This window comes from Ambystoma mexicanum, chromosome 6q, assembly GCF_040938575.1.
Source record: "Ambystoma mexicanum isolate Mex_15411 chromosome 6q, UKY_AmexF1_1, whole genome shotgun sequence".
NCBI lineage: Eukaryota > Metazoa > Chordata > Amphibia > Caudata > Ambystomatidae > Ambystoma > Ambystoma mexicanum.
The window spans coordinates 1,646,488,095-1,646,512,309 of record NC_090937.1 but is presented as its reverse complement, the minus strand read 5'-3'; the positions used below and the strand labels follow the sequence as shown (position 1 = coordinate 1,646,512,309).

At 47.4% G+C, this 24,215-nt stretch overlaps 1 protein-coding gene across 1 annotated transcript in view; it reads left to right on the top strand.

Annotated features, from left to right (window-relative positions):
- The window catches only part of LOC138516970 (rho-related BTB domain-containing protein 2-like), a 601,113-nt gene that overhangs the window by 307,525 nt on the left and 269,373 nt on the right, over positions 1–24,215 (top strand). The gene's annotated exons all lie outside the window — the stretch shown is intronic.

Genomic DNA, 24,215 nt, shown 5'->3' with positions numbered 1-24,215 from the left:
CGTCCTGGTTCCTCCGTCTCCCTTCTCCACTCCGCCGATCTGCTTGCAGCTCCTGGAGAGAGGGCTGAACAAACTCTTAAGTCCATCTTCCCTTTTAATGTATCAGCAGCCTACTGATGGTATTGATTCAACTGCTGCAGTTGGTTACGCAGAGCGCTCGCCATTTCTCTGTGTCTCTTCTTCATCCCAGTACTAATGTTATTCCTCTGAACTGGGTTGTTTGGAATCTCATTTGTCTCAGTGTTTTTGCAGGATTCATACAGGGAGTCTACTGCTGCTCGTCTCGCTCTTTTGGAAGGTGTTTTGATGCTGCACCTTACATAGGGACATGGAACAGTGTGGAATCATGTTATCCTGTTTAGGGTAGGGGAGATGAGGGAGGCAGGGTATGGGATGTTCGAAGTATACTGCGTTCTTCCTTAATAATACCACCCCCAGGGGGACTATCGGGTAGTAGCCTCACATCTCTAGCCTCAAGGGAAAGGGATCCCCCTTCGGAAGCAGGAACGATACCCTGGGATTCGTCACAATACTCACCAACAGCACTGTTGGTGCACCACTTTACAGACAGACAGTACGTGTCGAAACAAGCAAAATCCACTCTGAAGATGCAAGAGTACAGGGGCCAAATTAAATGTTGGAACACTCTTCTTCTCACCTTACAAATTCTAAAAATGAAACGGATACAGCTCCGTTTATGTAAACACATGGAACACAGTATGTTTGTGGGATATCATGTTTTTCAGCCCCAAAAGGTGGTATTTTGCCACATTTTTAAACTTTTGTCTACATGTTTACTTTTCTCTAATGCAAGTCAATGGGGTGGAAAACAAGCCTCCCTCTTCCAGATCGAAAGAGTTATTTCAAAGAGTTGTTAAAGATTCAATTATAGAAATTGTGCAGGCAATCAAGAGCAGTTACACAAACAAGGCATTCCATTATCAGACCTACTGTTAAAACTAACTGCACAGTGCTGTGGCAACAAGGCTGGCTGCAGACTACAGGTGCATCCAGAGGAACCCATACACACAGTGGAGGGAGAGGCTGCATTGGACAAATCACCACTCCCTGGAAAAATGTATACCGAATTCCGCCTCCAAAATTGGCAGAATGGTCAGATAAATGTATCCTAAAACCATAAATAAAAATAAACAAATGTGCCCAGAATAGAGTGTTCGATGAAATCACGTTTTTCATTAATACAGTGTTCAATGTGGTTCCTGAATGCATGGGTAAATGGATCATGTAGATCCACATTAGTGTTCAATTGATCTTGTGGCTCCTGAATGCGGTGTTGAATAGATCATGTGTGTCCAGAATACTGTACAATGGATTGTGTGGGTCCAGGATAGTGTTCAATGGATCCTGTGGGTCCTGCATAGTGTTCAATGGATCTTGTGTATCCTGAATACAGTGGTCAATGGATCCTGTGCGTCCTGATTATAGTGGTCAATGGATTGGATCCTGAACATCCTGATTAGTGTTCAATGGATCCTGTGAGTCCTACATACAGTGTTCAATGGATCCTGTGTGTCCTGAATACAGTGTTCAATGGATCCTGTGGGTCCTACATACAGTATTCAATTGATCCTGTGTGTCCTGAGTACAGTGTTCAGTGGATCCTGTGCATCCTAGATACAGTGTTCAATGGATCCTGTGGGTCCTGAATACAGTATTCAATGGATCCTCTGTGTCCTGGATACAGTATTTGGTGGATCCTGTGGGTCCAGAATAGTGTTCAGTGAACTATGTGTCCAATTCATATTTTCTTCCCCTGATGGGGAGAATACTAAGATCTATATTAGATGAAAGAGAATTCAGCATCACCATTAGAACCCCTAAGTTCAGCGGCATTTCTTCAAGGTGTTCTTCCTTCTACTAGAGGAAGCTGATGGAAAAAGATGCATGCTTTTACACCCAACACAACGCAAGTCATAGACCTTAAACTCTGTTTAATTGTAGATTTACCATTAGTTGTGTGGTCTTTAATGAATGACAGCACCATATGGATATCCTGATTGCTGGACACTGATGGGTAATATGGGGGTCAGTTCCAGAATGTAGCAAACCAGACCAACCTGCTGTGGGACTCACAGGGAAGGCTAAGAAGTCAGGACTCTATCAATTCCGGCGACATTACATCTCAGATGGTTTGAATGGCTGTGAACCTCTATGTGCGATATTCTGGTAGTCAAGATGGAGATTTTTCTGTTCCAGAAATCATGATCTCGGACAGTGGAAGACATGATGGAACTGTGGTGTAGAGTGATTGGTGACGTGTATCTCTAACGACTGAGGTAGATTCATGACTGGCTTCACATATGGTGGCCACATGGTCCTTCATTAAGCTAACAAAAATGGGGTGTTCACTGACCTAAGTCCAGAAACTTCCTTTAAAAGCCAGATGGCCACCTGAGGTCTCGGGAGGATAGCTCAGGGGAAACGCGCTCGTCATTGGAAGCAAGACGACGCGGAGCAACACAGGTTCCATCCCTGGGTCAGCGCTTAGAAACTTCTGGGCATTAAGCGCGTTCTAAATAACCTATCATATCATAGGATCCAGAGTTGCATGGCTCCCCAGGCAGTGAGAAATGACCATTTCATCTTACTGGGGCTATTGGTAACCATGCGCAGCAAAGTGTTTAAACAAGGTGTACAGAATGGACCACTCTGTCTCACACCGCGTGGCGACGTCTGTCCATGAAGGAAATCTTATACCCCACGCCACTCGTGACGGAGGAAGTGGATCTGTCCTCCAATGCGAGCAATCTCTCTTTAGCTGCCCTGACCCTGGAATCCTAGAATTCGCTTCATTGGTCCTCACCGATCCATAAGATGGAAGGCGACTGACCTTGATGTGCAAGTAAACTGAAGAGTTTATATCACAATGGCATTAGATACAGCTGTTCTTTTGCCACCATGCATTTCTGGATCCTTAAAGTATTATTTTACCATTTATTTGGCTGCTTTGGGGCGTACAGGATATCAGGAAGCAAGTGAAGGCGCGCACCATTTCCTAATTTCCTAATAATCTAAGGAAATTGAAGGTTTCTAGTTTTCCTCCTCATCATGAATTGATTCTAGTCATGAGATCTTCGGAGCTCGGTGGACACAGAAGCCATTGTCATAAGGCAATGGTCATGCAAATACACTTCCGGGGTTGCCCCAGCAAGAACCACAAGCTCCCGCTGTGCCCATAGGTGGGCTGGAACATGCTTCAGGTTTTTGGTATATACAGAAACACCTTATCCGGTCAAAACATATAAAGCCACATAAGTAGTGCAGTTCATTTGAATATAGTGTTGAAGCAGTGTTGCAAAAGGGGTTCAAAATGGCCTATGCATTTGGGATTGAGTCCGTCTTCAGGGCTGAACCAACGCATTTGGGATTGAGTCAGTCTTCAGGGCTGAACCCTCGCTATACACTCCTTACTCGGTGGTTCCTGTGTGGCAGCCGGGATCCCGTAACAAATCACCACCACCATCGGCATCTCATATCTAGAATAGTTCACGGGAACACTCCTGTTCCAGCAACACTGCCTCAACGCACATATGAGCAAATCGCACAAGAGATCACCTACAAGGCGTTAGCTGTTGGGGATGCCAGTAGCAACAACCTTTTATTAGAAGCCTTAAAAAGGCCTTCCCCCTAATCGGTGTATCTCAGTGGATCCTTTACTATGGTCACAGAAGCAACTTTCAGGCCACTGCTTCGTGCCTCATTCAATGCTTGTTCTGTCGCAGCTTTTCGGAAAGCCACTGCTTCATTGGCGAGGTTCGTGATTTTCAAGCATTGTCTGATGTTCTCTTAATACATGCACATTGGAACCAGGATCCCGCTTGCTGAAGGCAAAGGACCCCTCCCCACAATCTTCCTGGAGTGGAAGTGCGGATTTAGGGCCCACCTGTCCCTGTGGGCCTCGCAGCAACCCAGGTGCAGCTTGGAACCCCATTTATAGCATCTTCAAGCCAGCTTTACCTCTCTCAACTCACTTCACGCCTCTCCACGGGAGCTGCGGTGCTGCTTTTGGCACTCTAGAAAATATTTCAAACCGCTTACCTGCTTCTTTGAGTTGTCTTGTCGCCGACGCAATTTAGTGAAGTGCATCGCCACCACAACTTGACCTCTGACTCGCTGCTCTGGATTCACCCTTCTCACTGCATCTCAAGTGTGACTCCACCCTACAGACGCAGCAGATTGACTTGCCCCTCATGGACACAGACTTGCCACAGTTGATGCGACATTTCAACCTTTCTCAAGCGCCGATACACAGAAAGGCCCGTCGCAAAACTGATTCACCATCGGAGGCGTTTTCTTAAATTATTTTCTTATTTGTTTTCATTTTCTTAAACAGGCTGTCACGACCCTCGCCCAAAACGCCCTCTGGCAAGCCCATTGGCCAGGTGGAGTCAGGACTCGGCCTCTAGAGCCTGGCATCCTCTTCAAAAGCCCTCTTGGGGCGCCAGGCTCATACACCATGAACAAAACTGGGAACTACTTTTTTGTATTGTCAGCCAACATGGAGGCATCCACATAGCTTGGGAACCTAAGCACCAAGCTATGTGGTCTAGTGTTTTGGGTGTGGTAGCTAGGGACTACTTTACCTGGACTATTTTGTTGGGGCTATTTAAACCACACCCGAGCAAGACAACATGCTTTGCGTTACTTTGCAGCTTGCAACGTGACGCTCACCGTGTCCAGCTATTACCTCGGAGAAGCAGATCCTGCAGGGAAACAAAAGGAACATCATTAGCAGCAGCATCTTACCTGCAGTCTTCATCTTTAAACACTCGCAGCTACTGAGAACAGCTTCCTCGAATCTGCACGCCTCCCGGACAGAACGACCTAAAGGAGGAAGATAGAGGCAACATTAAAGAAAGCAGTAGAGACATTTTCAAATTACGAACTGCTCAAAAGGCTTACCTGGCTGGTCACCTCTCGCTGGCACCACTCCGGACATTCCACTCGCGCTGAAGAACACTGTGACCTACAAGGAAGGAAAACGCAGGTTAGCAAAGGCAAGACTTTGCAGCGCTGCGTATAGCGCTTACTTACCGCATCATAGCGCTCTTAATGCGCCTTCATTTACCAGCGGGGCTCAACCAAGCCAGTTCGCCCCACTGAAGCTCTGCATACCTAAGGGAGAAAAGGAGACATTTTAAACAAAGAAAGGCATGCAGGATAGCAACAAAACTAAAGAACAGCAATAAGACCTACCTGAACAATATAAAACAGGCCGGCGTCAGTGAAGTAACTGGACCGCACTCGCCCATGAAAGACAATGCGCCTCTGCAAAGAAGGTGAGGAGAGGGCGTCGGAGGGACTGAAATCATACAGGGGTGGAGGGAGGATACTTACCCCAGTCGGTTAGTCTTGAACACAGTCCTCCTGTAATTTCAGGCAGAACTTTCCCCGCAGACCACATCAGGGCAAAGCTGAGAAGCATACCAGCGAGTAACCCGGCTGGGTGGCGTCCCTGTGGATACCAGGTGAGCGTAACAGAACGCAAAGCCTACCATAACAAATCCACCTGGGCGCCATGGAGACATCAGAAATGGACCAATTGGCCCAATTACTAGGAGAGATTTGTGCTGAGGTTCATTCTGCCCGACAAGAGACTAATGCCCTCCGGAGAGACCTAATAGTGACCAAAGAATGCACTGAAGAGATTAGCAGGCAATACTTGCAATCACAGGCAGGACAAACGCCTCTACCTGGAAGCAATCCAATGATGCAAAACCCCGCCATACAACCCCCTCCGGTACAGATCACGTTACCTGGAACAGTGCCCCTGGCACCACCAGAAAGGTTCTCAGGCGACCCACGGAAGTATGCGGCATTCATCAATCAGTGCCGCCTTCATTTTCTTTGTAGGCCTGGAGCATTTCGAAACGACCAAGCTCGGGTAGCTTTTGTCTTATCATACCTGAGTGGTAGTGCAGCAGATTGGTCGGTGCCGTTGGTAACCCATGACGATCCTCTATTACATGACTTTGGGGGGTTCCAGAGAGAAATGGAAAAACGTTTTGCTCGCCATACCCAGGAACAAGCAGTAGACAATGAACTCTTGTCCCTCCAAAAGGGGAATCAGGACTTGTTAACTTACATTGCTACCTTCAACAGACTGGTTGCCGAAGCTAGGTGGCCAGAAAACAAAAGAACCATGTTATTCCATCGAGGTTTACGAGGCGAATTAAAGGACGTCTTTGCCCAGCTGGTTGATCCACCCAGAGACTGTGCAGAATTCATAAATCTGGTCGTGCAGCTAGACCACCGGTTGCAGGACCGAAAGGCAGATCGGTCTAAGACGGACCCTCGGAGCGTGTATGTTCGACCAAGGGAAAACGCACCCTGTGTACCTGAAAATGCTGTAAAACCCATGCAGATTGGAGGGATACGGCCTCCATTAACAAAACAAGAGCGGGACAAAAGAAGACAACAACAGCTTTGTTTGTAGTGTGGGAAACAAAGACATTTCCTGAAGGACTGTCCAGTAAAACCCCCAAGAAGAACAGTCGGGGCCACAGAGAAGGATGAAGCTAAGGAATCGGAAAACTACCAAGCTCGACAAACGTAGAGGTCAGTTTGTCAAGTGAGAAGAAAGAGTTGCTGACCTCGCACTTTGCAATACCAGTGATCTTAATTAACCACCAACAGTCAAGAATGCATGCCATTGAAGCATACATCGATAGCGGAGCAGTTGGAAATTATATTGATCAAGAACGGGCAGCAGAGATGGGACTTCCTTCGTGTTCTAAGTCAACTATGGACAAGGTAACCACCGTGATGGGACAGAACTCGCTTCTGGACCAGTAACCCAGTGCACAGCCAGGGTAACCTTGCTGTGCCAGGATGACTGCTCCCCTGCCTGCTATTACCAAGAGGAGAAACCTGACATCTGTATCCCCATGACTCCCGGAGCGACAGTATCAACCCTGGGAGCAACTAATACCTTGCCAAGTGAATACCATGATTTCCAGGATGTTTTCCGAAAGGACCAAGCCAATACATTGCTGCCGCACAGGCCCTATGACTGTCAGATAAACCTTGTTCCTGGTGCACAAATCCCTTGCGGCAGGATCTACACTGGCACAGAACCAGAAAACCTTCATTTGAAATCCTATTTAGACCAGTACCTTGCAAATGGATTTATCCGTCCTTCCGAAAAAGGAAGGAGAGTTGAGAACCTGTATTGACTACCGCGCATTGAACCAGATCACCTTGAAGAACCGCTACCCCTTGCCACTTATCCCTGAGATGCTAGACCAAGTTAAAGATGCCCAGATTTATACCAAATTGGACCTTCGAGGAGTGTACCACCTGGTCCGAGTCAGAAAAGGAGATGAATGGAACACCGCCTTCCATACAAAGTATGGCTTGTTTGAATATCAAGTCATGCCCATCGGGTTATGCAACGCTTCTGCGGCATTCCAGTATTTCATGAATGACGTCTTAAGAGAGTTCATTGATGGGTGCTCTTAGTGTACATAGACGACATCTTAGTATACTCAGCCTCGGAACAAGATCATGTCAGACACGTTCGTTCAGTCCTCACCAAGCTCCGTCAACATCGCTTGTTTGCAAAGCTTGAAAAATGCTTTTTTCATGTCACCGAAGTAGAATTTCTTGGTTTTATCCTTACTCCAGGAGGCATCAGAATGGACGTGCACAAGGTAGATGCCATTCTGAAATGGCCTTCACCGACGTCTCTGAAAGGGGTACAAAGCATGCTGGGCTTTGCGAACTTCTACCGCTGGTTCATCCCAGACATCTCTCAGGTTGTGCACCTAATCACAGTGCTATTACGAAAAAACAATAAAAAGTTTGCTTGGACCGAAGAAGCCTTTCAGGAACTTAAACAAAGCTTTACCTCCGCTCCAATCCTGCGACATCCTCTTCCAGACCTCCCTTATGTCGTTGAAACTGATGCCTTTCATAGAGAGATCCGGAAACCAGCCAGCTACATCCTGTGGCCTTCTGGTCGAAAAAGTTCTCACCTCCAGAGATTAATTATGCCATCACGGACAAGGAACTCAAGGAACTCCTGGCTATCAGGAGTTCCTTTTATATAATTCTTATATTTCTGAGGCTTGTGGAATCTGCTTAGATCACATGCTGTGCATAGGCCGACATCTAGTGGAAGCTGCGGAGTATTACAGTTTGTTTTTCGGAACTAGAAAATGGGCGTCGACACAGGGCGTGCCAGTAATACTATCCCTAGTGTGACGTCCACTGTATCCAAGATCCCTCACGCGTCTAGGATCCTCAGATTGTTTTTTTTCCGCCATACTGGGCGGAAGCATTTTGCGGAGTCCCCTGGCCTTAGCCATACTTTTGCTAATTTTGCTAAAATATTAATTTATTTACATCCTTCCCCATCCCAATGTCGAACTTCGACACTCGACGCCGGCTGGAGAAGAAATCGACCGTCGGCTGCTGCACGACGGATTTGGGCCTTGGAAGGCCTTTGGCCTCGGCCCGGCCTTGGAAGGCCTCTGGCCTCGGCCCTGCAAGTAGGGAGAGTGGGGGTTGTACATACTCTACATTCTTGGTATATAGGTACACCTTATACATTTCCTACACTTAACAGCCCGCTGCCTCAAGGTGCGTATGGAGGGTACCCCTTTTCAATTTTGCCCCAAGTGTAATCGCAAATACCCTTGGGTCGACAGGCATGCCACGTGCAATCTCTGCTTGCCGAGGGACCACCCCGAAGCGAACTGCAGAGCGTGTAGTAGGTTTAAACCTAAGACACTTAAGGACCGTTCGACGAAGCGTTGGGCCCACCACGCCAGGCAGGCAGCCTTCGCAGCGGAGGGCACCTTCAGCGACGGCAGCGACGCCGGACTTTCGGATGGCGAGGGCATTACAGCGTCGAAAGACAGCCGAGCGCAAGTCCCCGACCTCGGAAGGTCGTCCGGCAGGGCGGCTACGGGGAAGACCCCCGGCGACACAAGCGCTTCACACACCACGCACACTAAACACACAAAGGCCAACCGAGACTTGCCAAGGTTGTCTTCTTTGGCTGATTTTTACGATAAAAATCCAGACCATTTCCTTTCGTATGATCCACAAGGGGCGACACCCTCAGGCTCTAATGATCCTATCCCCCCAAGTAAGAAGCCCCGGTTTGAAACACCGATGAGGTATACAGACCCCTTCGAGGTACAACCATACTCACTGTATCAAGGAGAGGCTTCCTTTGGTGAGGACCCAGAATCTGGCATGGTAGAAGAGCAAACCGGGACGGGCTATTATGGGGATGATGAGGACCAAGAAGAGGAAGAGGAAGACCCTGAAACCTACAGAGTAGATTCCCCGGTAGAAAACGAAGCCCCGGTTACCGACTCCCCTGTCGATAACCAACCCCTCCTAAACGAGGTTCTCGCACGTGCAGCAGAACATTTTCATATTGACACCTACGGTGTCCAGGAGGAGAGGGACTTTGCAGAGGAGTTAGTGGGAGAAAGGAGGCCTGTTGCCCAGACCATCCCTATCCTTAAGTCCATTCAGAGAAGAATAGACCCGTCCCTGGTGAACCCGAACCTCACCAGAGCAGTCAATCCCAGGGTTGAAAAACTTTTCAGGGCAGCCCAGTCTGACCCTCTCTATATAAGAGGACATCTGAAGCCAGACTCCCTAGTTGTCACTAACTCTCGTAAGAGGGCTGGAACACCCTTGTCATCGTCCGAAGCTCCTCCCGACAAGGAGAGCAAAAAACTATATGGTTTCGGCAGGAAAGTAGCCTCAACGTCCGCCTATCAAGCAAGGATTGCAAACTCCACCACCCTGTTGGCCAGCTACAACTGCCATCAGTGGGAAGAAGAGTCGCGGCACTCATAGCCTCTGCTCCTGAACCGTTAAAGGGCCAGTTAGCTCGGATTTCCGCAGAGGGTAGAGCCGTGTCTGGTTGCATTTTGAAAGCAACCTTTGACGCCGCGGACAACGCAGGCATCAAAGGTTGCTTGATTGATAGCAGAAGGCACTGTTATCAAAAGACATGCGTGGTTACGGCAGTCTGGTTTTAAGGCAGAAACCCAGGCATCATTGTTGGACAAACCGGTGGAAGCCGATCTGTTGTTTGGTAAGGCGGTTGAAGACGCACTGAAAAATGCCAAGGACGAATACGAGACACTCAAGTCCCTTGGCCAGTTAACCAATAAACCCCCTAACCAGAGAGGGAATAGTAATTTTCGTCACCCACGCGGCCAAAATTCCCAGAGAGGATCTAACTATTCCCAGGGGCAGGGTACACAGTGGAACAACAGCCAACAGTCTACCCAGGGTTACGCCAGGGGTAATAGGAGAGGTCGTGGTAAAGGCAGAGGCAGCCCCAGCAAAGGAGGCGGCACGCCTCCACCAAAGCAGTGACGCTCAGTTCAGGGTCCCTTCTCACGCAATCCCAGTAGGGGGACGCATTTCCAACTTCACCCAGGCTTGGGAAGGGATCACATCAGACAGATGGCTGCTGTCAACAGTATCCACAGGGTACTGTATAGAACTACTGCAGCGTCCCCGGAACCATCCCCCACGACAAAGAGTACAATCTTTAGAACATCAGAAGATTCTCCTCGAGGAGATCGCCATTCTGCTAGAAAAGGACGCGATAGAACTCGTCCCGGGACACCAGGCAAACAAGGGTATTTATTCAACTTACTTCCTTGTGCCAAAGAAAGATTTGACAATGCGCCCAGTATTGGATTTACGGCCTGCCAACAAGTATTTCAAGCCCCAAAAGTGTCATATGACTACGCTACAAGAGGTAATCCCCCTCCTAAAAAAGGGGGATTACATGGCAACCTTGGATATGAAAGATGCTTATTTTCATATTTCCATGTTCCCAGCGCACAGAAGGTACTTGCGCTTCAAGGTGGACAGTCGACACTACCAATTCAAGGTACTGCCCTTCGGGATAGCTTCAGCACCAAGGGTATTCACCAAGGTACTGGCGGCTGCACACCTACGCAGGGAGGCAATCCCGGTGTACCCTTATCTGGACGACTGGCTAATAACGGGGGAAACCACAGTAATTTGCAGGACAAACATTCAAAGGACTATCGACCTCCTCCACGAGTTAGGCTTCTCAATCAACGAGAAAAAGTCAAGCCTGGTGCCGAGCACCTCCAAACAGTTCCTAGGAGCAATCCTAGATACTCAAGAGGGGTTGACCTTTCCTTCAGAGGAAAGAATTCGGAATATACTACTGCAAATTCCGCATTATCAGTCCGGTACAGTACGCAAAGCAATGCGTTTACTGGGCATGATGGCGTCATGTATTTACCTGGTCCCCCACGCGTGCCTGCGCATGCGTCCCATGCAGGAATGGTTGGCGAAACAGTGGTCTCAGGCAAGTGGTCAGTGGGACGATCTAGTGGTCGTTTCGCCAACACTAGTACAAAGCCTTCACTGGTGGACAAGAGAGAATCTCGCACAGGGGAAACCCTTTTACGATCCCGAAGTACAGGCAGTAGTCACTACCGATGGATGTCTGACGGGGTGGGGAGCTCACCATCTCCACCACACGGCTCAGGGTCTCTGGTCTCCCTCAGTGGCCAAGAACCACATCAACCTGCTAGAGCTTCTGGCAGTATTTAGAGCGCTTCAAGCCCTACCTACTAAACCTGTCAGTGCAAATCCGGACAGACAGCACAACAGCCATGTTCTACCTGAACAAGCAAGGAGGGACTTGTTCGCCAAATCTGTCCAAGCTTGCCCAGAAAATCTGGATATGGGCACTCAGACGGAACATCTTCCTGTCATCACAACATGTTCCAGGGGAGCTCAATTCCCTATCGGATGCTCCGAGCAGAGACTCCCTCCCAGAGGAACACAAATGGGTTCTACACAGAGAGGTCGTAGAAGATATCTTCTCTCAGTGGGGTTTCCCCACTATAGACTTATTCGCCACAAGCGAAAACAGACAATGCCCAGGATTTGCATCCAGGTTCCCCCAACCAGACTCCCAGGGGAACGCCCTGTGGATGAACTGGTCAGGGATGTTTGCGTACGCTTTTCCACCAACTCCTCTAATCAGGAAAGTGGTGAACAAGATGAACAGAGAGTCGATGACGCTCGTCCTAGTTGCTCCCATGTGGGCAAGACCACCGTGGTTCCCACACCTACGCAAGATGGCGGTGTGCGAGCCCATCAAACTTCCAGCCTGGTACAACCTACTGTCCCAGCACCAAGGTCAAACAGTGCACCAGCAACCCAACTCAATGAACCTGGCAGCATGGCTCCTGAGGTAATAGAGTTTGGACATCTCAATTTGCCACAGAGGTGTATGGACATCCTAGAGGAATCTAGAAAACCAAACACAAGGCACTGTTACTTTGACAAGTGGAAGAGGTTCGTTATCTGGTGCCAAAGTAGACAAATCAACCCTGTTGATTGCACTCCTTCCACTATTGTTACATACATGCTCCACCTGCTAGATGCAGGTTTGGTTTTTAACTCACTGAAAGTACACCTGGCAGCCCTGTCGGCATACACCACTTCCCATAGCAAGGTCTCGTGGTGGAAAGTACCAGTAGTTAAAGCCTTCTTGGAAGGAGTAAAGAGACTTCACCCTCCTATTTCAAACCCACCACCAGGGTGGGACCTTAATGTGGTGCTAGCCAAGCTCATGGGACCCCCTTTCGAGCCCATGTATAAAAGCAGTCTCAAACACCTGACTTATAAAACAGCCTTCTTAGTAGCTATTACTTCTATAAGAAGAGTCAGTGAAATTCAGGCTCTGTCAGTGCAGGATCCCTTCTTTACTGTCCATAAGGACAAACTGGTTTTACGGCCACACCCTAGGTTCACACCTAAGTTTATATCAAATTCCCATGTAAACCAGTCCATCGAGCTTCCGGCTTTCTTCCAAGACCCTCAAAGCTCGGCTGAAGTGAAACTACACACCATAGATGTGCGTAGGGCGGTCCTCTACTATGTAGATAAAACCAGACCGCTAAGAAAAACAGATCAGCTGTTTGTCTCCGTAGCTACAGGCAGAGAGGGGGATCGCGTCTCTAAAGGTGCCATCTCGAAGTGGATTATTAACTGTATCCAGCTGTGTTACTCACTCTCTGAAAGAACTCTGCCTTTCACGCCAAGAGCCCACTCTACTAGAGGCATTGGGCCCACTCTGGCTTACATTGCAAATGTACCCCTCGACACCATTTGCAAAGCAGCTACTTGGAGCTCTAGTCACACTTTTACTCAGCATTACTGCATTGACACCCATTCCAAGGCAGATACACAAGTGGGACAAGCGGTTCTAAGACACTTATTTGCTCATGACCCTTCTCACATCCCACCTCCTTCTTCAGGTACTGCTCGCTAATCTATGCACAGCATGTGATCTAAGAAGATTCCACAAGCCTCAGAAGGGATACATTACTCACCGTAATCGTATTTCTGATGCTTGTATCTGCTTAGATTCACATGCGACCCACCCTTCCTCCCCTCTGAGAGAAGGCGCATGGTTGCTTGTAGTCTTACCTTTCTATCTATCTGCTTGGATTATCTGTACTCGCGCTACTCCTCATGCTACCTCATGTCAGAAAAAATACAATCTGAGGATCCTAGACGCGTGAGGGATCTTGGGTACAGTGGACGTCACACTAGGGATAGTATTACTGGACGCCCTGTGTCGACGCCCATTTTCGAGTTCCGAAAAACAAACTGTAATACTCTGCAGCTTCCACTAGATGTCGGCCTATGCACAGCATGTGAATCTAAGCAGATACAAGCATCAGAAATACGATTACGGTCAGTAATATTTCATATATATATATATATATATATATATATATATATATATATATATATATATATATATATATATATATCCGTACACCTTTTGTGTAATGAGCTCGACACGCTTATGCAAACCTGCTCACAAATCAAAATTGTTCACTTACTTTTTGACACTCCTAGACAGTATCTCTGTCAATACACCATGCGTCATGCAATGTCAAAACCTCTTCATTAACACATATCCACAAAAACATTGTTTTTCATAAAAAACTGACAAATAACAGACTGCACATACAACAACAAAAAGAATAAAAATAACACATACTACACTTTACTGTCCCAGATATCCTCGTTGCCCCTACTTAGTTGCCCCCTTTCCAATTCCCTGCCTCCCTTCTACTTGTTCCAGCCCACCCGGAAGAGAGAGAAAGGGGATAGATATGAAACAGTTTACAAAGAAGCGTTTCGAAGACTACTCCGGGTCCTCCTCTGTGACCCCTACGTTATACTTTTACCTTATTTTTCCCATACTCATATATCCTGTACTAGTCGAGATAGCACTATGCGGCGCCGCCTTCCACCCCCCAACGGAGATAGGATCCCTTAACCTCTTCACACCTTATTTTCCATCACCATCCTAATGGCCATATGCGATAGACAAGAAATAGATTGGAATATAGAGAAAAGGGGAATAGTTCCTGACCCCTGGACTCTTCTCTCCTATACTCTACGTTTCACCACCCTTTCCACCAAAATTACATAATCTGTCTCAATACCCTCTAATCTGACTCCCTCTGCCCCACCTTTCGATGCCACCCGCACTTGATACTCACGTGTCCGTCTTGATCTGAGACCCTCTGGACCCGATTGGTCAGTGCTCTGCTCCTCGCTCAAAGACCACGCCCGGTTCCGACGAGTGGTACGTATGGGTTTTGTTAAGAGGGATCCTGTACACGCTCGGCCTACTGCGTGCACACGTCTAGGTGTACCGGTTGCCGTTGGCGGGTAGCTCGTAAGGGAGCGCGCTGTGGGTCAAAGCAGGGGAACGTCTCCATTTTTATACAGCTTTTTCGTCATCCAGGAGAGGGGAGGCCTAAGGGGCACAGAGTCAATCGGGATTGGACACTAAGAGTGGTCACCTATAGGTGCCATAGGGCTGGATGAACTTGATTGGCATTGAAGCACGTGGTGAGATGATGTGGTATTCCGGGTCAATCAGTCAGCTGTGCTCATCACGCTGGCATGCAATGTCGAGATTTGGATTCCTTGTATCGTTTGCCCTTGTGGCCGCGCATTCCCATTCATTCGCTACCATGATTTGTTAGTCCAATGACCTCAGAGGCCTGTATCTTAATACTTGCCAAACATTGTTCAAGGGTACATTATTTATTACTGGTCATAGATCCGGCTTTGTTTGTTAAACGCTGTGCATGATTTGTTTAGACAATTCAGGATATACTGTGTAAAGGGTAGAGTCGTTGGGGTCATTGCAGGGTTTAGGGTGTCCACCTGGTAACAACAAAGGAGATGCTGAATATATGACTAAAAGGGCTGGGTCATAAGAAGGCACATATCATCATGGGTTTACATTTCATTTTGGGATTCCATGATCAAGTGTCCGAACACCATTAACTCTTTTACTGACCCCTTTTGACACCCTGATGGCATGGGAGTGTCGAGGTTTTCTTGTGAGTTCGTTTTCTGCTGCATTATGTAACGTGGCTATTTAAAACACAATTATACATTAAGGCTTTTTCACATGGTTTGCTGACCTACACTTAAATGAAGCTAGATGAAACCATACCATTTTCTACAGTTAACTCAATATTCTTATCACAATAAAAAGGCACGACAAAGTTCAAAAGATGCATATTCGGTTCGAGGCTTATCGTTTGCATATATGAGGAAATGAACCAGCTCATAATTTGCAGCCCGTATGCGCACCCTTGCCGGGAATCATGGCTTTCTGAGAAGGACTGGCCACTACATTATTCTCGCACACTATGACACATATATGTTTACACTTAAACTCATAGGTTACTGGACACGAGGTAGCTCCATGCTAGTGCGTACAAGGTCTTATCGATTACACATTGCATTGTCATACGTTGTTTCGATGAGCACTCTCATATCCTGTAATTATACTCTCATTATTAAGGTTCAGCATGAACATTTCTGGTTATACCTACATATTATATTGGCTACTCATGTACACGTAGGCCCACGTTAGATTTACATAATTATGTTTGAGAGAGGTGTACTGGCTCTGTTACAATCGTAATGGATCAAAGCCGACCTTAAAAGGTCTTTCTTGGCTGTTGACTCTCTCCAGGGGCATCATGTTTTTATGGCCATGGTCTGTGGGGGTGTCAGGCGGGTTTATGGAGACAAATAACGTCTGCCCTGGGCCCTGCTCAGGGTTGTATCTGGGTTAGTGAATTAAGATGGAAGGCAGAAGATACAGTGTGGATTTTGTTGCATTCTCGCAGACGGTCTTCTCATGGGAACTAAATGGCTGCAGAGATGGCGAACGGGGGAGGAGGTGGGGGGAGGCACTCGCTCGCGGTGCGCGCCTGGCTGGGAGAGCTGTAGGCTTGCATTGGAATCACACAATTGTTTTAGCATTACAAAATGGAGTTGGTGTTTTACAAAATGGAGTCGTGTCCACCTCTAGTTCTACATTACTATGAGGGACATCACAGGGTGGGGGGAGGGGGAAGTTCCAGGGGCATTCCTGCGCAAGTGTTTTGGGGCCGGGGCCCTGGACCCAAAACAACAGCCGTGGCTGGGCCTACCATGGAAGTGCAAGAATAGGGGAGGGGAGGTCTAAAATATCCCCTCCTTCCACTCCACTTCCAACCTTTCAGTATTAGTTCCTTTGCAATTAAAGCCCTTCTAAATAACCACTTTCCTTGTGAAGTACATGGATCCTCCAGGAGTTTCTCATCCCCTAGAATCAGGGTAATGAAATCATAATTCAAGACTTGATCTAACACATTTGCAAACATTTCACAGATTTTCCTCCAAAAGTCACTTACTCACACACACTCCCAAAGCATGTGTTCAAATGTTCGACTCCATGAACACAACCCCATCAATCATTTGTGTCCAACAGTCCTCTCTTGTGTAGCATACGCCATTGGAGGTTGACTGCAGAAAAGTGCCCAGAAGACAAAGAAAAGTATTTGGGCCCTGCCCTCGCACCTACCGCCTCCCCTCCATCTGCCTTAAAGGAGCTCAGTGACCTAAGCTCTACATTGTGCCATGTAAAGGCATGTCCTTAAACATTGCACATTACTACTGACATGAGCTCCCCTGCCCCTCCACTCAGAGTGCCCTTTACCCTCAAAGCTTGCACTTTCTATTTTTTCTAGAGCCTAGACTGGCCATTATTGTGTTTTATTAGCACCATACTAGTGTTTCTTTTGCAACTGTACACGCTCACAACCCTCCTGAAGAGGATAGCCTGTTCTACCTGTCCCGCTGTGCCGGTTCACCTTTATGATTGGGATCACTGCTGGTTCAGTAGTAGTGTGGGGCTGAGTTCTACCTGTCCAGCTGTGTCGGTTTAGCTTTATGATTGGGATCCCTGCTGGTTCAGTAGTAGTGTGGGACGGTGTTCTACCTGTCCAGCTGTGCCGTTCACCTTTATGATTGGGATCACTGCTGGTTCAATAGTAGGGTGGGGCGGTTATGATTGGGATCACTGCTGGTTCAGTAGTGGTGTGGGGGCGGTTATGATTGCGATCACTGCTGGTTCAGTAGTAGTGTGGGGCGGTTATGATTGGGATCACTGCTGGTTCACCTTTATGATTGGGATCACTGCTGGTTCAGTAGTAGTGTAGGGCGGTTATGATTGGGATCACTGCTGGTTCAGTAGTAGTGTGGGGCGGTTATGATTGGGATCACTGCTGGTCCAGTAGTAGTGTAGGGCGGAGTAGTTGGTTTAGCCCCACTCTTGCAACCCAAGAATGGAGATCTAGATATGCAAGAGCAGCACTAAACCTCTTTAGAGAGAGCCATGTTATTATTCAGGCAATGAATGCAGAATTGGCATGCGGGCAAGTACTGGTATAAGTACCGCTTTGCTTCTGCATCTCGCTGATACCTTGCTCCAGTGACTGTTACTGTGACTGTTGGATTTACCTGGATTTGGCTGCTGTTGTGTCGGGAAAAAAAAGTGATTGGCTGTGCCTGCTAGTCACGCCTTGGACCATCAGAGATTGGGTCCCGCTTCAAACATTGAACTTGCCTATATATTGTGCATGCGCGCACTCGGCAAGTACCGGTATAAGTACCGCTTTGCTGCTGCATCTCGCTGCTACCTTGCTCCAGTGACTGTTGGATTTACCTGGATTTGGCTGCTGCTGTGTCAGGAAAAAAAAGGTGACTCTTGCTGGTGTCTCTACTACGATCCATTAAGGATTGGGCTTGTTTGCATGAGCGAGCGTATATTGACGCAGTGCTCTCTCCTTTTGTTTATAGTGATTGACTGTGCGTGCTAGTCCCACCTTGGACCATCAGGGATTGGCTACCGCTTCAAACATTGAACGTGCCTATATATTGTGCACGCACCAGTACATTACACAGAATTACTGTTAACATTCATTAATACCATCACGGGTCCCTTAACAGCTCGTCTGAAGCATCAGCATGGCTTTGACCATGATTTACAAACTGCACGTGCTGCTTATCTGAAAAAAAGAAAGACCATTTTAACGGCATTTTAACGGCAGGTAATATATCTTGTCAAAAAGACCTGCACCGTGCGAAATGTCTATATAAAAATTGGGTCAAATCAAGAAAACATATTCTGTTCCAACACAATAGCGAACACATGGCCAGCGTGATGGCGAATAAAACTTCTGCGCAGATGTGGATGTTATTGAATAATCAAGCCGGTCATTCACAAGTTGATGCGCAACTCATGGCTGTCCAAGTAGATGGATGGGTTGAGTATTTTGTTGATCTGTATGCTGATCCTGATTTTGCGGGAACACAACTGGCCTGTCCAAATGCAGCCGGCTGGTCTTTTGAGTTCTCTCCAACAAGCATTGAAGTGCTTATACGACAAGCAAGTACATCTAGAGCAGCTGGGCCCGATGGCATCTCTAATGTTACTCTAAAATCAAATGTTCACGAGTGGGCGATCATATTAGATCACATTTTTTCAACTAACAGTGAAAATATGCAAGGTGCTGGCGTCAAGCAAAACATCAATAATTATTCCTATCTTGGGAGATCGCTCTCTGCCACAAAGGTATAGGCCCATTGCCCCATTGTACGCCCCTGGTAAGATCTTCACAAAACTGGTGTTGCAGGATTTCAATGCCTGGACGAAGGCTAACCATCTGCGCGATCCATGCCAAACAGGTTTTGTCCCGGGCATGGGCACACACATTAATCTGTTATGTTTGAATGCAATTAAGGCACAGTGTCATGCCACGAAGCAACCAGCATACTTTGCATTCGTAGACTTCCACTCTGCGTTCGACTCAATCTCGAGAGTGCTATTATTTAAAAAACTAGTCAGAGATCAATGCCCAACTACATTACTCGAAATCATTTCCTCATTGCATTCGGACACATCTATTTGACGGAGCTAGACGGAGTGCTGTATACCCCTATCAAAACAGCTTGTGGACTTAAACAGGGCTGTTTACTGGCCTCATCTGTCTTTAATTACTTCATTTATGATCTTATAAATGTGTTTCTTAAGATCGTCTCAGATTCTCCAAAATTGGGCGTGTATGTCATTAAGGCTTTGATGTACGCAGATGACTTGGTGCTGATTTCCAAAACTCAAATGGGCCTTCAAAATCTCCTGGCTGCCTTTCAGACATATATCCATCTGAATGAACTTAGAGTTAACACCAAAAAAACGCAGATTCTTGTGTACACCCCAACAAGGGCAGGTTCCAAACAATATCATTGGTCAATCAATCAGGTAGAACTGCAAAGAGTAGCACTTTATACATACCTGGGAATGTGTTTCGAAGGTGTTAATAATGTGAGATCCCAGCTGGAATGGGTGGAGAGGAAACTTGACACAGCTATAGCTCAAACAAAGTTAATCATGTAAAAATATGGAAAATTCTCCATTAAGCCAGCGTGGTCATATTGGAATCAGAAGGCCATCCCAGCTCTTTTATATGGGTTGGAAACCCTTCCAATTTCTACTTCTTTTCAATTCGACCTTTGGGAAGCCAGATTCTGGAAACCAATTTGCCATTATGCCAGGTTGTGTGCCGCATGCCTGGATCAGGTATGAACTGGGTCTTCTTCCCCTCCAAGCACTCTATAACTGGAGAGACTGCTCCCTTTTCAGGAAATGTCTTATATCAACTAATGACGATGTTACATTGCGGTCGCGCTCTGTTTGTATATTTAGAACAAAAGATTAGTTCATGACAACCTGGGTAAATAAGGTCTGCCAAATTTAGGCAATGCTGATATAACCATTGAATTGTTGGTCTCAAATCCTGATAAAGCTAAAGAGAGGTTATATCATGCCGATTGGATCAATACTTGCGGCATATGTATGCATTGTCAAGGAGGTGACATTAGTAGATTTCCACAAAAAAAATTACGTATCGCTCCCACTTATTTGTTAAGAGCACCTACACCAGTCTATAGACTCGCAATTATACGTCTACGGTTTAACCTAAGGCACACAACAGAGGTACTGACAAAACGGCATCTAATGTTACCTAGTGATAACTTCTGTCGCTTTGTACTATAAGAGGGGTTTCAGAGACCTTAGTACATGTGATAACTCAGTGTCTGAGGAACAGCAGACAAATTCATTTTGTGGAATATTGTAAATATTTGGCGAATCTTGAGAAGGTGTGTTGGTCTACTATTATGAGCTCTTCTCAACTATCGATTCAATTGGCCATAGTGAATTTTCTAACAAGTTTACAGCTGCTACCAGATTTCAGTGCATAGTGTACCTGAATGTGATTGATGCTTGAATCTCTAATGCCTAAACAAGTAGCAACTGGCTCGAGCCGGTGCTAGAAGTCATTGATGACTGTTTCTAGAAGTGTGCCCATCTGGATATAGTATTCAAACTAAGATCATGGAATGTGATTGTATGAGATTGTTCATCTTATTTCATTTTATTTATTTTCTTTCTTGTCCTTTGTCTGTTTCGCGATTTAATAATGTGTATACATATGCATTTTTTTAATAATTTTGAACATTTATATGAAACAATGAATCTGAAAATGCTTGGTTTTGGAACATGAATTTATATATCATATTGTTTTATTTTTTTATTTTATGTAATTATATTGTAAGGTTGATTAATTTCAACTAATTCAATTAAAAAAAATTTAAATAAGGAATTGGCATGCTCTCAGCGATACTTTTTCTTTTTCTCTTTTTGCGTTTGTATTTTGGGTTTATTGTAGGGATGTTTATGACCTGTACTTAAAAACTAAAAGCAGTGCACAGAAAACCAATTTCGAGGGGATTGGGTCCTCCAACGTATTCCATATCTATGACAGTAATCACCACAGCTGTGCTGCTTCGGAAAATATTTCGGCATCTGCGTCCTGCGTTGATGACATCGATACCCTGTCCTCGAGGGATTCCATCGAGCCAGCGTTACCGGATGTTATAAGTAGGACGCACGACGCCCGTAGCCTCAGTTCAGTTTTTTCCGCGAACGTGTTCGCTTTGGAGATCTCGGCGCGCCTCAATTCTACTGAATCATGTTCTTGCTATCGTATGTCGTCTTCGGCTTCTTCCACCCCGCGGTCTGGGTTTAAGAAGTGTCGGGTGTGCGGTTCCAAGACGTCGCTGACGGATACGTACGACACTTGCCTCTGGTGCCTCGGGGTGGACCATGATACGGACGACTGTGTCGACTGCCAATCATTTACATCGAAGGCCTTGCGGGAGCGTAAGAAGAAGCTGTCGGTCGGTAAAGTGGCCAAGCCCCGGAAGTTGCGTTCCACTGGTCTTTGGACGGACGATTCGAGGGGCGACTCTGCATCGTCGTCGTGAGTCTGGGGGTTCTCGGTCTGGGAGTCGGTCCCGCCATTCCTCTGCCTCTTTGAGGCACTCCAGGAAGCACCGTCATAGGTCGCCTTCCCCGTCCTCTTCCGAGGACTCCGCCTGTCGGCGTGTTGCTTGTCCCAACAAGCATTGCACTCCTGAGGAATGGGATTCCTTCCGAAAGGAGATGATGGCGATTTTTCAATCGCAGGGCTCTGGTCCGTCCGCGCCATCTGAGGACGCCGGTCGTGGCCGTACTAGAGACACCGCTAGTCCGCCTTCGGACTCGAGCAGTCGTCCCGACCACCGGGCGCCTTCGAGGGCCCGGTCGGACATAGATGGTCGCTCTAGACATGCCCATTCCAGGTCCCGGTCTTCGACGCCCTCGAGACCACGAGAATCTGTGAAGTCTTCGAGGAAAGCATCGACGCCGGCAGCGCCAAGGTCGTCGACAGACTCTCTCGAGGCCCCGCCTCCGAGGAAGCCGTCGACGCCATCGGCACCCAGGCTGTCGAGAGACACGCTCGGGGTTCCGCCCTCGAGGCCTGTGTCGACGCCGTCGAAGCTGTTGGCGCCTCTCTCAACGTCGACACTGATTCCGTCAACGCCTTTCACGGCGGCCTTGTCAGAGGTACTCCGTGGCTCGGTGGCAACCCCCAGAAAGGCACTGGCCAAGGCTAAACATGTCTTTGTGCCTTTTTCTGTACCCTCCTTCCAGCCTATGGATTATATTTCGGAGGTGGATGAGGGGTCTGAGGAAGGTGAGGTTCCTGCAGAGGTCCCTTCTGTCACGCTATCCTCTCATTCCGTCCCTATTTCACAAGCATCTAGGACAGGCAATACTCACACTCTATCTAGGAAGGCAACACTCACAATGCACCAGTTACCCCAGCCAGGTTCCCATTTACAGTGGACGGGTGGCACGTGAGCGGGTTTACCCCAAGGGCCACATATGCAGACTCCAGGGTTCTCCGTTCCTTCACTGGTGTCTGTCATGGCGTCTGCAGGAGGGAGCTCGCAGGTGCCGGCTACAGGATGCTGCGTGCAGAAAGTCATTTCCGCGATCATGGAGGCCATTAAGATCTAAACAACGCTCACGTGTCGCGCTTGATTGTCACGTGACGTGTTCATCCGTCTCACTCGCGGATCAGTTGACGCGGAAGCATCCACTACTTAAGCGCTGAACTACCGCACATCCGCGCTTCACGGCTGTTCTTTGGAGAACTCTGTACAGCGTTAGGATACTTTATGTTTCACTGCTCTTGACTCTTGGACTGTTTTCGGATTTGCTTTGCTCACGTCTTTTGGCTCTGTTTGCTGGATCATCTGAACTCGGAACGCCTTTTGGACTGTCTCGGATTACCCTGAATTGGACTTGGCATTTTCCTCTTCACTGCATTGCGTTATCAAGTACTTTGGTATTTTGGTCCTTTCGTTTCATCAAGTTGCAGGAGCGCAGGTTGGGTTTTAACCCACTCTACAGTTCTTCTCCCTATTGTCATCGGGGAAACCGGCTCACGTGCCCCTCCACGGAATTATCAACCATTATAGGATTCTGGGCTCCGTCACCCATCAGCTTAGGTAAACCCTGCTCTTTATCCTGCTTGTTTGCTTGTACTGTACTCATTTGATTGCTAATAAAGGTTTTCCTTTACAGCTGCCTTGGGTTTCAACATTCCGTGGTTCCGGCCTTCAAGAACTAGCCACCTGTGGCCTCAATGATCGCATAGGGAGTAATCTTGTATTCTCTCTCTGTGGTACTTGGGGACGGAGGTATCATACTCTTCACGACAATCAAGCAACCTGACAGACTGTGAAGCCATGTTTTGTCGTGCAGAGTATGCAGGGTGCCACGGATGATCCCATGGCAGCTATGGTTCAAGCGATCACAGTACTAAGTGCAGACATGGCTGCAGCCACCACAGCCCTTCACCAGCGCTTAGATGCTATTCAGAGTACCAGCAACCCTTTACCTGCAGATGCAGAGTTTGGGGACGTGGCACCACCCGCCCCAGTTCCTCAGGCCCGAAGCCCAGCCACTCCTGCTCCCGTGATTCTACCCACTCCTTTCCCATTGGCTGCACCTGAAAGATTCCAGGAGGATCCCACCAAGTTACACTTTCTGTGTCGACCTACCTCCTTCCCCAATCCTACTTCTAAAGCTGCCTTTCTGTTGTCACATTTATCTGGTACAGCCGGTGCCTGGGCCAACCCACTTCTTGAGAATAATAACCCGGCATTATACGACTTTGACCTCCTGGTGACAGAAATGTCACGTGTCTTTGACACCCGCCACAAAGCCCAATCCATGGATCTAGAACTGTTAGAATTACATCAAGGCAGGGGAACACTCATTGAATATATCACAAAATTCAATCAACTGTCAGCTGAGACTTCATGGCCCGAGAGCAAGAGGGCCGTGGTATTCTACAAGGGTCTGAACAACGCTATGAAAGATGCATTATCTG